This window comes from Penaeus chinensis, chromosome 3 (genome assembly GCF_019202785.1).
Source record: "Penaeus chinensis breed Huanghai No. 1 chromosome 3, ASM1920278v2, whole genome shotgun sequence".
Lineage (NCBI taxonomy): Eukaryota > Metazoa > Arthropoda > Malacostraca > Decapoda > Penaeidae > Penaeus > Penaeus chinensis.
The window spans coordinates 20,878,965-20,884,936 of NC_061821.1; positions in this window are offsets into that span (position 1 = coordinate 20,878,965).

A 5,972-nucleotide genomic window follows, 5' to 3' on the forward strand; every position below is an offset into this window, starting at 1 on the left:
GATTAAGGAAACGGATGTCTCTCTGCAACGTTTTTCGAGTGGAAGGAAAACTTCTCGGTTCCGCTGAAGATGCTGAGTGTCGTCTTGCCATAGTTGTTTCTGATATATTCTGTGATAGGTTTGCCACTCAGGCGTTGTATCATAAGAAGGGGTGTGTGTGTGTGTGTGTGTGTGTGTGTGTGTGATAATAACAGTAATAAAAATAACAATAATATTAGCTATGATAAAAATAATATTAGAAGTAATAATACTGATAATCGTAATGAATCATAATGATAATGATCATAATGAAGATAACAATAATAATGATGATGATAATAGAATGATAATAGTTGAAATGATTATCATAATAATAATAATGATGATAATAATAATAATAATAACAATAATAACAGTAATGTCAATAATAATAATAAAAACAATAATTAAAATGATGATAACGACGACGGTAATGATAATAATGATAATGTTGATAATGACAAAAATTATAAGATACTAATAATTATATTATTGGAACGTGTTGAAAAATCTTTTCGGTTTGTATCAGATTGTAAGCCGATATTAAGGAAATATTTCAGAGTCTCAAATAAGTTTTTACATTTACGTTGATTACGAATCGCATCGTTTCAATTTTTATTTTATTTTATTATTGTAAAGGTGCATAAAATAGTCTGTGCCTTTTTAGCAGTACACCAAATGACATTCATTCGATATGGGTAAAATTGGGTCAATTTTGACGGACGCTGGAAAGACATGGTAAGAATTTCCAACGTGTCCGAGCCATGTGACACTTTATTGACTTCGGTGGGATGAATGTCTTCAAAACCATTCTGTACCTCCATGATATAACCTCACAGGCACGAAAATATCAGAGAAAATGCTGTGTATCTTGATTTGTAGATGTAATTAATTCAATACGACAAGTATTTGACCGTGACCATTGAATCAGTTTTCTGTTTCGGACGCGGAGCCCACTCGGGGAGGATACGATATGATTCAAAGCCTTATGTAACTTCCTGAAAGAGAACAATGTATGTAAAAAGAAAAATAATATATTTTGACTGAATCTGAGAAATAAACTTATAGATTTCCGCGGCCTTGACTACTCTGTAATATAAGTTACAGAGGATTCAAGTACTTTTTCCACGAAGTTTTGTTTGTAATTAAATATATATATATATACCAGCAAAGTAGTTTAATGGATTGTTATTGACTTTATTATGTGAAATGAAGAAAAATATAATTTCAAAACTTTGTATGAGACAACATGACACAATGTAACGAAGTTCCAGGGGCTTCGAGATGCTGCATAAAAGGTCTTAAGGATTAATCAGCCAATTAGGCGACCTATATAGCATCAAACACAACGCTATTACGCAAGTTAAACGATTCCTGTCTCCCTACCTACCCTCTCCCTCCCCCCCCCCCCATCCTCACGCTGGACTTCCGGGTCGCGTAACCATGGCAACGGAAATGCGGAAACACTCGGACAAGTCTCAAGGACATCGAAGCTTTCGTGAAAAGGAAGGGATAGAGAACGGGGTGGGGGTTGGGGGTGTACAGCTACCAATTAAGTGTACCAACTGAACAGACAAACACACACACATAAACACCGCTCGCATTGCAAATTAAATTCGTGAGTTCATATGATAACTGAATGGCAGAGGATAAGGGCCAATGTGTTTACCTCCCCCCCACCCCCCCATTCCCTCTTTTCCAGTAGCTTTACACACAACAACATAAATTATATATCGGATTATGGGTTTTTGCCGAATAGACGAGAAAGAACTTTTCCTTGTCGGGAAAAAAATTAATTATATCAAATTTTCCCAGAATCATGATATTGTTATTATATGTAATGGTAGTAATTTTGACAGTCACTGATAATATTATTATGACACTGTTCTTATAATCCTTATCATTATTATCATCACCATTATTATTATCATTATCATTTTCATTATCATTATTGTTATTATTATTATCATAATCATCACAATTATCATTATTGTTATTAGTTTTAATGCAATTATTACCTCCATTATCCTTATTATCATCATTATCATTACCAGCATCATCATTATAATCATAGTCATGATCCTTATCCTATTATCATTATTTGTTATTATTATTATTATAATTGTTATTATTATTATTGTTACTATTATTATTGTTATTATTATTATCTATTGTTATCATTAATGTCATTATTCATTAGTATCATATTTACTCTTGTTAACATTATTATTGTTATTATTATCATTAGCATTATTACTTTCATTGCGATATTATAATCATTATAGTTATTATTCTAATCATTCTCCTCTTCATCATTATCATTATCAGCAGCATCACTATTATCATTATAACAATCCTACCAGGATCATTACTATCATCACCATATCATTAGCACAATTGTTCTAACATTCTCTCTCTCTCCTTCTCCTTCTCCTCTTCCTCCTTCGCCTTTTCCCCCTCCTCCTCCTCCTCCTCCTCCTCTTCCTCCTTACCCTTCTCTCCCTCCTTCTCTTCTTCCTTACCCTTCTCTCCCTCCTCCTCCTACTTCATCTCCTCCCCCCACCTCTTTCTCCTCTTTCGCCCTCTCCCCTCATCAAGTATTTCCCCTCATGAGGGCTGAGAGTTGGTTACCAGGTTACTAATAGGCTGAGGAGTTTCAATATCGTGTACTATTATCTTTATGAGTTTCCCCTCCAACCTCCTCTTCTCTCTTCTCTCTTTCTATAATTTCCTTTCTGTTTCCACCGCATTGCTTTTATCCGTTATTCCTTTCTCCTTTTCCACTTTCCCCCCCCTACTCCTTCTCCTCTTCTGCCTTTTTATCTCCTGTGCATTGTCTGTAATCCCCTGTTCCCTCTTCTTCCATTTTCTCCTTTTACCCTCTTACCCTCCTGCCCTACATTTTCTTTCACTCCCACCCTCCGCTCTCTCGTTCCCTCCCTCCTCCCTCCCCCCGCTCTCTCCTTCTCAATTTCCCTCCAACCATGTATATATACATATATATACATATGTATACACAATGTCTGAAATATGAGCATCCTTTAATAGCAGCTCCCCCCCCCCCCCCCATCTCTTTCTTCCCCCCTTCCTTTCTCTCTTCTTTTCCTCCTCCTCGTCCTCATCTTTCCTCCTACCTCTTTATCTTGCTCTCCCCTCGTATTCTCTCCCTCCCTGATGCCTTTCTATCTCCTCCTCTTCTTCTTCTTCTTCTTCGATTTTTCCTCCTTCTCCTCATCTTCTCATTCTTCTTCCTTCCCCCCCTCCTCCTCCTCCTCCTCCTCCTTCTTCTTCCTCTCCTCCTTATCCTCCTCTTCCTCCCTATCTTTCCTCCTCATCGGTGACGGCATGAGGCATTGCAGTTCCCAGTATCCTTATTGGTAGAGCAACTAAGTACAATATAACAATGTCTTGTATTATACAAGTACTGGCTACGGGTGAAGAAGATAAGAAAAGTATTCGTAGTAAAGGTAGTAGTAATATTATACCATAATCATGTAATATATGAGGATATAATATGATATAATGATATATGATATAAAGATATTAAAATGATTTAATATAAAAATATGATATAATATAAAATATATATATTAATACATAGTAATAATACAATATATATGGTATAATGATAATAAAATATGATAAAATAACATACTAGATATAATATAACGATAAAATAATGCTATGATATAACAATAACTGTTCAGTGGATGACAACCATAGATTTTTCGTTAACGACCATTTCCACTCGCCTGATCAGCTGTTCTGTGCAAGCGTATCGCATTGTTTGCCTGAAATTTCGCAACGAGTGGAAGGAAGGCAGTGAAGGTAACAAGGCTAGAGCGAGTCTGACGTCGACGCAGAAGAGGCAAGAGACATATTAAAGAGAGAGAAAAAAGAAAAAAAACATTGAAAGGCAATGGAAGTAGGTAAAGCGACCCTTTAACTTTTTTTTTTTTCTACAGCAGCGTCAGACAATTATGTTAGTTGGGTTTTGCATGTGGTATATATTATGTATACATTTCCATAACGACCGCACAAATCTAAAGACACTTTCATAGAGGGAAAGAACTGCGCTCACCGATATATGTATGAAATACTTTGTGCAAGGGAAAACATCAATAATGAAGAAAATAGAGAGAGATAACTTCCGTGTCTCCAATACAGCCCGCCATGTCCACGTAGTAATTTACTTTTCTGGACTGTGACTCTGCATTACCTGTCTTTACGTTTGTAGGTCCTTAGGTCACGAACCATTATTGTCATTATCGTAAAAAGGCATTTTACTTTTTTATGAACTTTCCTGTTTAAAGTTTACGACATCTCCAAATGCGTGATTATGAAATGGATTGTCCTGCAGGTATGACATCTCAAAATGCGTGTTTATGTTTTATACTATCAGAAAACACTTTCTTGTCCTTTCTTATTTTCATACTTGTTACACCCATATACAATGCAACTACCCACTTGACACATCAGTTGTCGCAGCACTCACTGTGTCTTTCGGTATTGTTGACAGTGCTATTCTGTTTCCGAATTCTTTCACAGGATTCCAAACTGAATACAAGCCTAAGGATAATACTAAATTGTGTACAATAACCGTGTTCCCATTACCAACGAAAATCTGAGGTTTGTTTGCTCAACCACGCTACACCTTCACGACAAGGTAAGTCCAATTAGCATCTTTAGATGTATTAAATATTTTGACTAGGGAAATATGGCGATCTGTGGGTGAAGCTCCCGGGTTAGTAAGGTTTTGGGTTCAAATAAAGAGAGTTTTGTGATCGTTTAATTCGGCGGGGTTCATTCAAAGGTCGACACCGATTCGAACTTCATCTAGGTTAAGTAATTTACTCGCTTTTACTTTTTAATTTGCTCTGAGCGATTTTGACCTTTTTTTTTTCGTTTGGGTGTAACATCATAATTGTTACAAAGATTAAGGAAACGGATGTGTCTGTGTAACGTTTCCGAGCAGTGAAACAATGCCTGTCATTGTCCTTTGATACGTAACAGGAACACGATACCCGGAAGTTTCCTCTCTCATTCCTCACCTCTTCTCTCTTCCTTTGTTCTTCTCATTTTTTTCGCGTTTCTATTCTTTCGCCTTCTCTCCTTCCTTTTTTCTTTCTAGCGTTTCTTATCTTATTTTTTTCACTCGTCTCCTGTTTCCCTTTCCTTTCGTCCACTCTCTTCTCCCTACTCCCCTTTCATTTCTTTCTCCTCCCCACTTTCACTCTACTCTGCCTCCCTCATTTCTCTTCCTCTCCTTCTGCCTCTTTTCCTCGTCTATCTTCTTTTCCTCCTACACCCTTTCTCTCTTTCCACCTCTTCCCCTTTTACTCTCCTTTCCACATCATCTCTCTCCATCTTTCCCACCTCTTACTCCTCCACCCTCCTCTTCTGTTCCCCTTCTCCTCCCCTCTTCCATCCCCATTTTGACTTTGCCACCACCCCCCCTCCTTTCCCAGTCTACCCCCCTCCTCTGTCCTGCTTCTCCTCCCCATCTTCTCCCCCATCTCCTTCCCCATCTCCACCATCTCGCACTCTTCCACTCTCCTCTGCCCCCTCTTCTTCCTTCTTCCTCCCCACTCACTCCCTACTTTTCCTACCCCTCCTCCTCTCTTCTCTTTTTCCTCTCCTCTTCCTCCCTTCATCTCCATCTCCCCCACTTCTCTCCCTCCCTCCCCTCCCCCTCTCTCCCCTTCCTCAAGGTTCCACAAAGGAAAGATGGAAAGGTTCCTCACAATATTTGTCCGTATAACTAGTCCTTTGAAGAGCTCTCTCTATTTTTGTTTGGGTTAATATACGTGTTTTTCTCTCGCTCTTTCTTTCTTTCTCTCTGTGTCTATTTCTTATTATCTCTCTTTCTCTTTCTCTTTCTCTTTCTCTTTCTCTTTCTCTTTCTCTTTCTCTTTCTCTTTCTCTCTCTCTCTCTCTCTCTCTCTCTCTCTCTC